Source organism: Triticum aestivum, chromosome 1D (genome assembly GCF_018294505.1).
Source record: "Triticum aestivum cultivar Chinese Spring chromosome 1D, IWGSC CS RefSeq v2.1, whole genome shotgun sequence".
Taxonomy (NCBI): domain Eukaryota; kingdom Viridiplantae; phylum Streptophyta; class Magnoliopsida; order Poales; family Poaceae; genus Triticum; species Triticum aestivum.
This window is the reverse complement of record NC_057796.1, coordinates 464663376-464678437: the sequence shown is the minus strand read 5'-3', so window position 1 is coordinate 464678437 and position 15062 is coordinate 464663376. Positions and strand designations below refer to the sequence as shown.

The window sequence follows — 15062 nt, the reverse complement described above, 5'->3', positions numbered from 1 at the left end:
TAATGAGTTTTGTGATGTCATAATTGTGGGTTACTACTAAGATAGTTTGTTTTGGTGAGGTATGTGGATATTAAGAATTCCACGCCATGTTACATTTGCACCCTCACACAAGGAGCTTTATCATGGAAAAGCTCCTAAAGGACAACCACGACATCATCCACAATGCAAACTATTTTTGGCATGTTAGAGGCTACTGAGCAGGTTATATATCGAAAGAATATTATTCCCGAAGTTAAGAGTGATAGACAACAACTCCAAACCACTCACTGCGATTATGATCACACAATCCTCTATATGAGTAACAACAAGTCATTCGGTGTAGCCAAAACCGTTGACATTATGCTCCATGTTGTGAAAGATAGAGTTCAGGATCAAAGATATATAATATTTAATTTATAGAAGTTTTGCGGTTCCTCTTCTTGAAGACTTACTACCCGTTTTTTATGGTTGTGTTGCCGGCATGGGTTTGTAAAGCCTTTTAATTATGGAATCTGGACCTTTAAATACACCAACTACCATAAAGAGGTATGTTTTCCATTTCGAGATAGCGTAATGTACTATAGGTACCGCCGTTCAGTGGCATTTCATTGGTCATTGTAACCCTTTACATGGGTGTGTTCTTTTATTGAGAGTGGGATTATGATGTTTTTTTAGTCTTACGATCAAGGGGGAGAATGTTTGATTTTGATCTTGGCTAACAATCAAGAGAGAAAGTCAATGGGATGTGGTCCACCACACCCCATGTACGGATGCACCGTGTGATCGGAGGTGCGAGCCAACAGTTTTTTTTGGGGGGGGGGGGGGGGGGGGGGGTGGGAGCCAACAGTTTTAGTTTTGGTCCCAACTCACCTAATATAGAAGGAGAAGGACCTCATCAGTTTAATCCAGCGATTTCTACACCGTAGATGTGGGGTACCCTCTAACTGTGAGAGGCGAGGACCATCTCCACTGCCAGCCGCCGCAAGAGTGACAGCGGCGCTACTGCTGCAAACGACGTAACGCAAGGTGTAACCATGAGCTACACAAAGGTTGCATCGAGCAGAAACAAGGGTTCCCTCAATATCCGTAAGAAATCCCAAATCTCTTTGTCATATGTACATTAGGTGTTCTAGTGCCAGGCTTTATTCTGTGAAGTTTGTCTCTAAAGATTAATACTAACAGGCTGACGACGTGTTCATCGACAGAACTGGAAGGCGAACGTCCACTAAGGTGGTACACAAACCGGTACATTGCAGTCGCCACTCATATGTTGGCTAGTGTGCACGGCAACGCAATCTAACGAACCAACACCGTTTCGTGTGCCAAGACACATGCACATATGTATGCACCGCTGCATGATGAGACCAAAGAGAAAATGTGGCTCGTTACAATTCCTCTACGAGCTACGTGCATCGCCAGCACCTGCGACATGCATTGCATGCACTCGTCGCCGGCCGATGAGCTCATCCCGACACCGGCGAAAGACATGTTCCCGCGATCCACCGGCGAGCGCTATAAAAACACGTCTACACATGCATGCTTGAGCACAAGCCAGTGTGCGTGGATCGTTCAGTCTACATGGCTTTCTCCCCAGGAGCATGGCCGGCGATCACTGCAATCTTGCTGGTGCGCGGCCTGTTTGCCGCCTTCCCGGCGACTTCGGTCGACGTGGGCGACATGCTGATGATGGATAGGTTCCGCCAGTGGCAGGCCACGCACAACCGGTCGTACCTGAGCGTGGAGGAGAGGCTGCGGCGCTTCCAGGTGTACCGCGACTACATGGAGTACATCGACGCCACCAACCGGCGTGGCGACCTCACCTACGAGCTCGGTGAGAACGAGTTCACCGACCTCACCCAGGAGGAGTTCTTGGCGAGCTACGCTTCATCCTACGATGGCGCCGGTGATGATACGGGCATCACGATGCCCGCGACCGGTAGCGACGCCGAGTTGTGGTCGTCTGGTGGCGAGGATAACTCCTTGGAGGCTCCGCCTCCACCCAGCATGGACTAGAGGGCCAAAGGCGCGGTCACGCCGCCCAAGTCTCAAAGCTCATCATGCTGTACGTAAGGATAGATCCCCAACTTGATTCAGCATGGTTTTCACTTTCAGTTGGATTTCCATGACATTCACTGAATTTCATTGATTTCACTTGTCTTTGAAATACTTGCCTTTCGGCCAAAATATTTCAGCAATTTCTGTAGTACACATGAAAATCAAATACTCCCTCTATTTTTATATACAAGGCCACAAACTAAGAATACATGTACGAAGATAAAATTTAATGCATACTTTGCAAGTTTACTTATCTTTTCGTTTACTGGGATCATTAATATGCAACATGCATGCAAGGAAACTGAGTGGAGGAAGTAACTAGTGTCATTATGACTACAAGCATCCAAGTAGTAAATAAGTTGCTAATACGAGGAAATATCATTAATTCTTTCCTTGATTACTGTTGGTGGCCTTGTATAGATGCAAAACATAGATTTTATAGTGGCCTTGTATAAGTAAATGGAGGAAGTATCTATTTAACTTCAAGTGAATATTTCGGCCTTTTGGCCAGAACACAAAGCGAAATTCATTGAATTTCAATGATTTCGGTTGGTGCTGAAAGTTTTCTAAAACTGAAAACCTCCCGGTTCAACCTTAGCTTGTGATTTGTGAAACATGCACCCTGATTAACCATTGTTTTGTCCCTGGATGAATGAATGCAGCCAGCTGTTGGGCATTCGTGACGGTTGCGACGATTGAGACCCTGAACTGGATCAGGACGGGGAAGCTGGTGGCCCTCTCGGAGCAGCAGCTGGTGGACTGCGACCAGTACGACGGTGGGTGCAACCGCGGCTCCTACAACAGGGCCTTCAAGTGGATTGTGGAGAACGGTGGCCTCACCACGGAGGCGGAGTACCCATACATGGCGGTGAGGGGCGCCTGCAACCGCGTCAAGTCCGCCCACCACGTCGTCCAGATCAGCGGCAGCGGCGTGATCCCGCCCAGGAACGAGCCTGAAATGCAGCGCGCCGTCGCCGGGCAGCCCATTGGTGTGGCCATCGAGGTCGGCAGCGGCATGCAGTTCTACAGGAGCGGCGTCTACTCAGGCCCCTGCGGGACAGCACTCGCTCACGCCGTTCCCGTCGTCGGCTACGGCATCGACGCGGGGGTCAAGTACTGGATCGTGAAGAACTCGTGGGGGCAAACATGGGGCGAGGGCGGTTACATCCGCATGCGCCGCGATGTCGGTGGCCCGGGGCTCTGCGGCATCGCACTCGACGTCGCCTACCCAAAAATGGCGAGGTGAATGTACCTACGGCATGCATCTGGATGCATGCGTACGCTCGGAATTAAGTAAGCTCACCAAGTGGGAGGCAGCAGCATTGATGTACTTCACCGTGTGTAAGTGTATGGTAACGTACAGTACGTATCATCGTCGATTCCACCGTAATACAACATACAGATCATCGTCAATTCCACCGTAATACAACATACTGTACGTGGTGCATTGTACGTGAAACCATATATCATGCTCATTTTTTTCGCATTTGCTACTAATTGTACATGTGGGTGAAATTGTTTTTCGCTGCGTCAGCCGATTTTGCAAGAAAGAAGATGCAGCCCCGAGGCTGAGAAGGGCACGCTGCGACCAAACGGGGTGTCCCCGGCGAGCCCGAGTATGGACTATGGACTATGGAGCGAGGGTAGGTGGAGACGAGGCAAGATGGCCTCTGACAGGAATTGCAATGTTGTTTGATTAAGTTTATTTGTTTGAATTGAGCATCACAAAACTACTAGATCTTCGTGATGTATGCACGGTGGTGTGCCAACAAGACGGCGGGGTTGATGACGCCCCGTAATTAAGCAATGCAGCTCCCAGTGGAAGCCGCAGGAGAATCAACACCATGGTATATGCCTTGTGCTATTGTTCATCTGGCTTGAGCGTAATAAACGTGTGTTTGATAAAGTTGCTACCATGCCTCATGTGGTGATTCGGCATATCCAAGAGCAATTTCAAATGTGGATTAGAGCCAAGCTAGGTGGGCAATCGAGAGGAGTGACTTAGGGCTTAGTAGCTTTCTATCTGTGGATTGTGCTATTTTATCAGCGCTGCTATAATATCTTGTAAATTTCTTCCTTCTCCTTAATATAAAAAGCACACAATTCTCTTGCGTGTGCTTGAAAAAAAATGACGCCCCGTAATTTCAGCCTCGGCTTCCATGATTGCCTCCTCGGCTACCACTTATCTAGGCGAGTCATTCAGTGAATTGCGGAAAACCACCACATTGAAGCCTAGATTTGCAGAAAACACTCTTCTACGAATTTCTGCCAGAAAGCACTGATTCTGAACTTAATCTTTTGCATAAAGCACTGATCGACATCTTAGGTTGTTTTCAGCACAATTACGATTGGTGGGTCCCATATTTGCTGATGTGGCATAACGGTTCAGTACAGATGGCGTTAGAAGGTGGTAGTTCTAAATTTACAAAACAGTCCCTGATATTTTGCATAGACACCCTTCATTCATAATAGAAAAACACAATTAGCCTCCCAGCTCGCGTCTCGCTGGTGAGGCACCCGAATGCCGACCGCCCCCGCACGCGCTCCCTGCTGGCCCTGCAAGCGCTCCCCGCGGGCACTCATCGCGCGAGGACCGCGACTCCAGTGCGAGCAAGATGGCCGGTGGCGGAGACAGTACTCAGGTCGTGGTCGTGGAGGAGCTCTCCTTGCTTACCGGTGGCATGGCCATGGCAGAGCTCGGCACCCCTCGAGCGGACGAGGCGGACGCAGGGGCGGCGTCCGTGAACTTCGGCACAGGTCTGCAAACCGTTCTGCCAGCGCGACGACGACGTCGGCCGTGCCCCGCACCACCATGCCACCTGACCTTCTCCTCCGCTCCTTCTCTCATATCCCCTCTTCCCACCCTGAGCTCTTCTCCCGTAGGTGCCTCCGCGATAGACATCCCCGAGGTCCTCTCGCCATGCCGCCCATCCGCATGCAGCCGGCACTACCAATCCCGCTCCCTTCGCGTCCAGAGCAGCCGTTTAGGAGGGCGCTGGTCCACCAATGAGAGGAGGCGGAGTGACACGTGCAGGACCTCGGTGGCGAGCGACGCGTCCCAGGATCGGGATTAGCAGTTGGCGGGGCGAACGCCGTCGATGACGACGTCAAATGGCAGGAGGATGGAAGGGCGACGATGTGCGGGAACGAGCAGATCCGATCTGGATCAGGGGAGGGGAGGGATATTCGGTTTTTTCCGAAAAAGACCAGTCTAACATCATATATTGTGAATCATTATGCCAAGTCACCAAGTATGGGACCCACATGTCATAATCGTCATCAAAATGTTACAAGCAATCAATTAGTGTTTTTTGCAAAAGATTAGGCTCAAAGTCAGTGCTTTCTGGTTCAAATTCGTAGAAGAATGTTTTCTGCAAACCTAGGCTTCAATGTGGTGGTTTTTTGCAATTCACTCGTGAGCATTGGTCTCTTCTTTCTTCCGTGTCTGCTCGGTCATACTGCACCACTTACTTGGGACCCATTCTTCGAGCTATGGCCATACTGATACCGTGCTCGGCTCCGGCCATCGAGCCGATGATCTAGTGCTTGTGTTTTGTGGTGGTTGTCTGGCCTATGGCACTACATGTTAATGCTATAGATTGATTTGCTCTCTTTTAATGATCATGGATTCGGCTTGTGGATGGTTAGGCTCTGTTAGATGTCATGGTTATCATCTACTAGTCATCAATCCGTGCATCTGCACGAGCTAGTTTTCGGAACAATACAATAGATAAACCCTTGTTCGTGAAAGAAACATGCATGATGGATATGTTTACTTGGCAATAATCTCTCAAAAAAATCATTTAGGATACAGAGATTTCTTGCAAAAATGAACATCGGAGTAGACTAAAGCGCCAACTTGTGCAAGTGTTCTGAAATATAACCCAAATGTCTTCATATTGAAAGACAATATAAGAAAACTCAGAATAATTTCATTTAATTAAAATTTCTTATATTATTTCTTGTTATGGAGGTCTTGTTAATAAATAACTTTTTATGCTTAAGCCTCGTTGTATCCAAAAACATATCAAACCAACCATGGACATCATTTTAATACTTAACAACCATAGTCTGCAGATACATAAAAGAAAATAATCAGATTCGGTAACAACACACTTATGTTGTGTGGACATACTTTGAAATGTTTTCATGTAATATAAGCATTTCGTTATTTATTCTGTCCAATTTACAACCATCTTGTTTTTCTTAATAAATGTCTATGGTACTGGGTTCTGGTCTTCTGTAGCATTATTTTGTTTTGCTCTGTAAACAATTATTACTGAAAAACAATCATGTGCACTACGTCATGTTCTACAAAATTCATATATTTACCCATGTGCGCCATCCAAAGGAATCATCTAAGAAAACAAATAATCTGGAATTTAATATAAGCAAAGCACGTGAGCATGTGAAAGCTCAATCTTTCACTTTTCATATTCTCATGAAGACAAAGAGCCTTTGCCTTCAGATATGCAACCAAACAGAGGTATATGTGAGGGTCTACAAATAAGACTATCCTTGCCATATCAGGTCTACGTACTAAATAATGTGTTTTAAAATTAAGGGATGAGCCTGTGCATAGCAATGTTTCAGACTGTGTGATGATAATTACTTTGAAACTGCTGCGCCCAAAATGGTTGTCCTGAACTTCAAACTTCCAAGTATCTTTACTTTATCAGATATAAGTAACACATGGTCGGTAATATGCAAAGTACTTCTGTAGACATGACATGATTTAGCACTCTAGTAGGGAGAGGTGAGCGCTTAGCTTACCTGCACAGACCTAAAGGCGGTCGCCGCTTGCTGAAGGTTATACAGTTTGAAATGATTGGTTCCTAGTACTTGAATGTTTTCTCTTCATGGTGTGATATTCTCGATTAGACTTAATAATTTACATAAATTATAGTGTTTTCTCAGTTTGCTTAATGTGGATTTAATTACTACAGAAGTCATAATCAGGATATTTTCCAGATGGCCTTTTTTTCAGGGAATTTTCTACATGGCTTTGTTACAATGTAGAATTCACTAGAAGCATTTAAGTTATGTTTTGTGCTCAATTATGTCAGGGATGAGGTGGAGCTCAGGGAGAGACAGGTAAGGCGATTACAGCCTTGTATTCGAACAGGCATATGTGGATGCTCTAATATGGTGCTTTCTGTGAAAAAGAAACATCAGTTGCGTCCACATGGAATAGAACATGTGAGGTTCATAATCTAAGAAAAAAGAAGAAACAGACCATGGGATTTTCATTGGCATGAGAAAAAAAGAAACGACACACATAGATGAACTTCAATACATACATCAATGCTCGACGGGCTGGTGACTCCTGCCGTTTCTTGGCCACATGCTAGGAAGAAGCCATGCACAGCTTGGATATGATGGAGCTTATTAGTAGCCGGCTGATATGCATTACATGCTATGGCTTCTCCTTCTTAATATAGTGACATGAAAAGGCAATGGGCTGCAGCGCGATACTCTGATGGATTCATCTTCTAACTAAATATGGACGTAGACATTATGTGGATACGCATTGCATCCTATTCAGGGTTATCCACATTTTCTATCTTCTAATTTGATACATGCAGTGTCAAGTTGAAAAACACATGGGATTATGTTTGGAATAAGTTTGGAAGAAGACAAACCTGAGGGATAGAGGGCGATGCAGTACTTGATTATGGTGGATTGACTCCGGTCAACAAATTATGTGAAAACCCTGCGAAAATCTGGCTGCAATAAAAAACATGCATGCTGAGCAAGGGAGGAAGGCGATCAGCATAGGCTACCAATATCGTATAGGCGGATATGGTAGGCACCCGGTGACGGCGAGAGCAGCAATAAAATCAGTGAAACTTGTTTTGGTGCCGAGTATTGGGTTCCGGCCAAAGCTATGGTTGGGCAAATCTGACATGGATATGATGCAAACTTCAGCCATTGGTGTTGTCTGGTATGGAGCTTCGGAGCCAAAAAATCTATGTGATGCAAAAGAGAGGCCATGGGGAGCCAGATTCAATCAGATGTAGGTTGTCAATTTTTGTTTTCAAATCCGAGGTTCCAGGGAAATAGAGAGGGTTGAAGGGCAGGAGCACTCGTGTACGTTAATTCTAGGAGGAAATCTAGGAGGAGCACTTGCATACGTCAATTGTAGGAGGAAATCTAGGAGTTTTTTTTAAAGGGAAAACAGAGAGCATACATCAAATCTAAAAGAAGCCGCTCAGATTTCTATTATTTTAAAGAAATATTTCCTTTTTTTCTAGAAAATGTAGAGAGACCTAAGGGAGGAAGACTCATGTACATTGTTGTAAAGAAATACTTCCCTTTTTTAGGAAAAGTAGAGAGACCCAAGGGAGGAAGACTCATGTACGCTTGTAGTATAGGACATTATGTCTTTCCATTCATCCAATGGCTACAGATAGATTATATATTAATCAAATGGTCAAAATTCCATTACTTTAAGGATTAACGTGGTGCCTCGTATGGTGCCTCCAATTAGTAAATATAAGATATAAGATGATGACAATTTGAAGATTGCAACTGCTTACTTAGGCTTGCTAAATAACAATCAGGTCCTCAATGTCAAAAATTAGATGAGAAGTGTGGTACTGGAAGTTAGTTGCTTGTTTCTAGTTGCTACTGTTTACTTAGGCTAGATGTTATTTGATCCTTTTACCAAGGCATGTGTAGTGTAGGTGATGTGCAATTACGTGTATTTCATTCTTAGATGATGAGGAATGTTTTTTTCTTCACTAGGTTCCTGAGTGATGCATAGTGTTTATCTACCGTGAAACTTTTCTCACTTATAATTTGGTTTGTTTTGTGTTGTGGTCCATTTATTAGAGAGATCTAACTCGGCGGTTCTTTGAATATCACATGATATGATAGCTAAAGGGAAGCTGATACGCACGTGTAGTTCCTGGGTTGTCAAGCTCAAGCAAGGGGGGGGGGGCTGCGATGACCTGGTAAGGTCCTCGTTATTCTTAAGCTTCAAATTTTGACCCATTGTTCTTGTTAATGATCTTGATCTTGTTGTATTGTTGCATACTATTCCATGCCGTTTGAACTTCTAGCTTTTCTGCTTCACAAATACTAGACAGAAACCTAGGGAGTTCAGGGTTGCCGGAGTATGCAACGACATGAGTTTGGCCCTGCCTCCAGCTTTTGTTATGTGATGCAGCACCGACTACAACTCCAATAGGTAAGCCCTCTGTTTCCCCTCCCTACTGTGCTCTGATACCTAACCTTTGAGCTATGGTTGCTGTGTGTACTGGCCATCGGGCTATAGACCATGCTCTGGTTTGATTTGTAATGGCTAGTGGTCAGGTGATTGAATTTTTATTTTGGACAAGTCATTTTCTTTAGGATAACCTGAGCAAAACAAGCTACTCGGTGGTTTGATTACATGTAGAAAGCATCAATGTACGCATGCTACTAGCGACGTCAGCAATAATGTTCACAGAATATGTGGTCTATTTTCTTCAAGAAACGAGATGACTTTGCATTAAATAAGGACAAGACAATACACCAGACTGAACTAGTTGAAACAATGACGACAACATAAATACAACGGGTGTATATGAATTTAGCCCAACTAGCCTTGCCAAATATTTGGCTAGGCAAGATTTTTATCAACGTTTCTATAGTCTATGATTTGACCAATATTGGCAGTAAAATTGAACTAGAGTGGTTGAAGGAGCATTGGCGTGCCCAAAAATTGGCTATAATCCTGAAAAAGACTAAAGTGTATAGTCATGACAAAAATATTGGCAAGTTAAGGTGGATGGTAGCCAACACCTACCCTTACGAATTATAAGGTAGAATTAATTAGCAGCGCTGATATTGGCCTTTCAAGAAGAAATAAAATGAAAACAAATGGTGACAAAATTAACAAACAATTTATAAAGAAATTGCGCTTTTTATAATATGCAAGAATAATCATATAAATAGTGGATTCTAAGCAGAAAAGAAGTTTCTTAAGAGGAAGGAATTAGTGACATTGGTATTCCCTTTAAAGAAGAAAGAAAATAAAATAAACGCTAAAACAAAATCAAAACAATGAAATTTTATAAGGGAGAAATTAATTAGTGGCATTGGTATTAGGCTTTAAGAAGAAAGAAAATGAAATAAAACTAAAAAAATCAAAACAATGAATTTTTATAAGTAAGAATGAATTGGTGGCATAGGTATCACCATTTAATAAGAAAGAAAAAGAAAGAAAAATTTAGACAAAATCAAAATAATTAAGTTTTTAAGGAAGAACGAATTAGAGGCATTGGCATTACCCTTTAAGAAAAAAATCTAAGAAGGAACGAATTAGTGGCATTGGTATTACCATTAAAAAGTAAATAAAATGATATAAATACTAAAAAATTAAAATAATGTAGTTTTCTCGGAGAAGAGTGAATAAATGTCATTGAAATTACCCCTAAATAAGAAGATAATAAAAAATAAAAATAAATAATGAAAAAATTGCACAAAATTGACACATAATTGTCTTATTTATAATATACAACAACAATAATATAATAGTAGATTTTAAACAAATAAAAGAGTTTTCTAAAAATGAATAAATTAGTGTCATTGATATTACCCTTAAAGAAGAATGAAAATGATGTAAAAACTAAAACAATATCAACACAGTGCTGAGAATAGATGAATTAGTGATGCCCTAGTATAATTTACACACATATTATATAGTACTTGTGTGCATACTTACACATAGAAAAAAAATGACATTTTCTCTTGAAGAATGAATTAGTGACATATGTATTCCCCTTTAAGAATAAGGAAAATAAAATACAACAAATAATAACAAGTTTTGCACATAATTCATACATAAATTGCACTTTTGTATAATATGCAAGAGTAAACATATTATAGTGAAACTTTTGCAAAAAAGAAGTTGTCCAAGAAGGAATGAATTGGTGGTACTGGTATTGCCCTTGAAAAAGAAATGTAATAAGTAAAAATAAAACAATATCAAACTTTGATTTTTTCTAAGAAAAATCATTTAGTCCCATTGTTATTACCTTTTAAGAAGGAAGAAAATTATTTTTTGAACAAGTAATCTTGCACACAACTTTGCACTTAAATTACACTTTTTCTTATATGCAAAGAATATGCATACCAAAATTTACATAATATAAAAAGTATACACAAGGATAAAAAGAAGTGCACACACACACACACACACACACACACACACACACACACACACACACACACACATACAAGGATAAAAGAAGTGTGTACAAGCCCACGCATGCTCACACACATAAATTGGCAATCGTTTCATTCATGCATGTGAATATAGAAAGGCACGAACATAAGACATGTATGTATGCACTCAGCAAGGAAAGGAAAAAAGTCGATTGAAACAATAACATCGTCAGTCAAATACTCCCTTTGTCCCATAATATCCCATATATGAGTATACTTGATGTAATAAGATCTTATATTATGGGACGAAGAGAGTACATGATAACCTCCCACACACGTATCACAACGCACCACGAATCAACAACCACATATTTGACTGACCAGCAATAAAAAATCAGTTGCTTGATGTATAGCTATAGTGCTAAAAACAAAACAAAAACATAAGCATGCACACATGAAAAACAAAAAGTTGACTGACTAAAAAGAAATCAAGTGTTTATCCAATAGCAAAACTGAACAATTAAACGAGCAACTAAAGAGTTGTTAAAGAGTAAAAAGCAATAACGTGAGGCTGGACCTGGTTCATCATAGATTTGGGGCCTTACGCATGCCAAGCTTGCTAGGCCTGCCAGCACACAAGTCCCTCGCTTGCTAATTAGCTCGGCTGGGCCTGAATAGTGCAAACAAAACTGTTCGAACAAAAATGAAAAAAAAACTACTAACCTAATTTACTTTTCAGGCAACTGGCATTTAGCCTATGCGGGTTTGATTGGGGTGCCCATGAAATGCTACTGTTTAGGATTCCTATATATTACTGTGCCATGGTTAATTAAAGGGTTCTTGGCTAGCAATCATGTTAAGTTTAGTTGTTTTCCTCTTTGTCTATCATCAGGCCCGTCGATGAAGGTGGCAAGGGTGAGGGACCGCACACGGCCCCCAAACATTTAGGGGCCCCAAATAACTGGGTATTAGTAGTCTCTCCTATCTATTTTGGGAGTGGTCGATCTCAGTTTTTTGGGAGTGGTCGATCTCAATTTTTTTGGGAGTGGTCGATCTCAGTTTTTGCCTATCAGATTGATCGGATAGCCTAGCGATCAATTGGACAAGCCTAGACAAACCAGCCATCATCCTTGCAATCGATTGAACCAAGCCTAGACAAGCCAAGTCAGACTAGGATCAATCCGAATCAAGCCCAGCCAGCATTCGCGATTGATGATCGATCCTGACTCAGACAGCTTTTCCCTCTGAGAGCTCCTCTTGGGGGGGGGGGGGCTGTATCTTGCCTTCAGCTAGTCTGGCTTCAGACTCGTTGAAGGGGCGAGGGAGCTGGGCTGGCCCACGAGCGCGGGAGCCTCTTTTTCCTGTTTTTTTATGTTATATGTTTTCTTTTTTACTTCTATTTTTCTACTTTTGTTTATACTTTAAAATATTGTGTATATACATATATATTACAAAAACCCGTCAAAAACATTTGAATTTTTTTGAACAATTACTGGAAAATATTCAGCAAATATGGTAGGCTAGTATTCACCCTCGTCATTTCCCTATGATAAATAATGTGTGTGAATGTTCATCTTATTGGCTTGTTGTCATGTGGGAAGAAGGCTATAAACTCTTACGGTGTATGAAACTTTATATAGTTTCCTCAGTGGGTTAAATATGGTAGGCTAAAAATGGTTCACAAATCCAAACGTGACTCCGAGGGAAATCTTGAAAGGTTAAAATGATTGAGATTTGTCGTATGACATATTTCCTCTTGTCTGGACTAAGGAATTGTCAAGATGTTTGTGTTACCATCATGACATGCGCTTATGTTGACTTAATTAAGAATGTTTATCTTTCTCAACCAAAAGGTTTTATCATGAAATAGAATAAAATAACATAAGGCATGTTGTCTGAGGAAGTTATTTTATATATCCGGGGGTGTAAGTTCACTGCCTCATGTAGATGAAAGCTCACTCGCTAAACCATGAGTTTGAAGTTCATAGGATCTTGGTGTTGTCTCGCGCATTAATCGTATGGAGATTCATCGATACATAGGTCCCAAAAGGAGCATAAGTCTTATTATGATTACATACGTGGACATATGATGAAAGACATACAGGATGCACAAGTACTGTGTCTCACCTGCTCCTAAACTTAAGGGTGATAAAGTTGGACATTTGGGTGTCCAAGGAACCAATTATAAACTAATCAGATAATGTTGGTTCCTTATATTTCATCTGTCAAAAGCACCTTACATATTAAGCATGAACGCACCCTATCATTTACGATCGGGATATACTTGGCAAAATTGTGTTTAATCAGAATCGGACCACTCGAAAGCGTCGTCAAGGTTTGCAGTATATGCAAAGCGATGAATATTACATGCTCATTTATTATGAGTTTGGTAACCTCGTAATTGTGGGTTCTCAGACGTTGTTTTGGTGTCTGTGTGGATAATAAGAGTTCCACGTCAAGTCACATCCACACACTCACACAAGAAGCTTTATCGTGGAAAAGCTCCTAAAGGACAACCACAACGTCATCCACGACGCAAACTATTTTTGGCATGTTAGAGGCTACCGAGCAGGTTATATGTCGAAAGAATATTATGCCAGAAGTTAATTGTGATAGACAACAACTCTAAATCACTCACTGTGATTATGATCACACAATCATCTATGTGAATAACAACAAGTCATTATGTGTAGCCAAAACCGTTGACAGTAAGTTCCATGTTGTGAAACATATATAGAGTCGAGGATCAAAGATTTTTTTTGATAAAGGGCATTTTTATTGACTCAAAATGTAGCATCAAGCGGATACAAAGTATGATGAGCAATGCCCGACCTCTGCATAACTAAGATGCACATAGCCAAACAAAACAAACTGAAAGAAGATAAAAAAAGGCGACATATCAGCAACAGTAGGATCATATAGGACCGACACTATGCCTATGTCGAAGGAGGTGGTGCACCAATCCGGAGATTATGCTGCCACCCATGCTGGGTGAAGACCTCCCTGGCCATCAACTCCAACCACGTACACACCATCTTGAACAACAGTTGATACTCTGTTCGGTGTAGCGTAGACCACGTATGTAGCGAGTGCGTATAGTGGAAAATAACCTGCAAAGGAGAGGTCTTTCTGCCCTCGAAAACCAAATCATTTCTACATAGCCAGAGCGCACATTATAAGACATATGCTCCCACCCGAATTAGTGTTTTGAACCTATTTAAAATTTCATCCAACCAATGACTAAAAATATTGGCAACACTTGTGGGCGGATACAAATTAGACGCTATTTGAATGACTGGTCACGTAGAATGCGCAAACTTGCATTGAAAAAAGAGGTGTTTGATTATCTCGTCGGAGTACAAAAACTACACTTCTTACTTCTGTGCCAATTGTGAGGGGCGAAATTGTCTTTGGTTAGCACAACTCCCCGTCGAAGATACCACATAAAGATTTTAACTTATAGTGAAATCTTCGACATCCAAATTTTCTTGTTATTATCCTTTGGGACCTCTGAATGCGTGAGCATACGATACATAGAGTCGACTGTGAAGGCCCAGATGTAGTGAGGTTCCAGCGAAACACGTGCCGTCCTTGTGTCAGGTTAATCGACTCCAAATGGGATAACACATGTTGCCATGACATAAAACCGGGGCCAATCAAATCCTGTCTGAAAGAAATATTCGGCGCGAATGAACTGAGCACCTGCGCTAGAGTATCATTCTAATTTATATAAGTTTTGCGGTTCCTCTTGTTGAAGACTTACTACCAGTTTTTTTGGTTATTTTGCCAACATAGGTTTGGAAACCTTTTGATTCTGGAAATCTGGACCTGTGGATAAACCAACTCCCAAGGTATGTTTCCCATTTCGAGATAGC

The 15062-nt window shown here is 41.9% G+C and overlaps 1 pseudogene; it reads left to right on the top strand.

The window, feature by feature from the left end:
- The first annotated feature begins 1544 nt into the window (after positions 1–1544).
- Positions 1545–3161, top strand: LOC123175860 (caricain-like; annotated as a pseudogene).
- The last annotated feature ends 11901 nt before the right edge of the window (positions 3162–15062 follow it).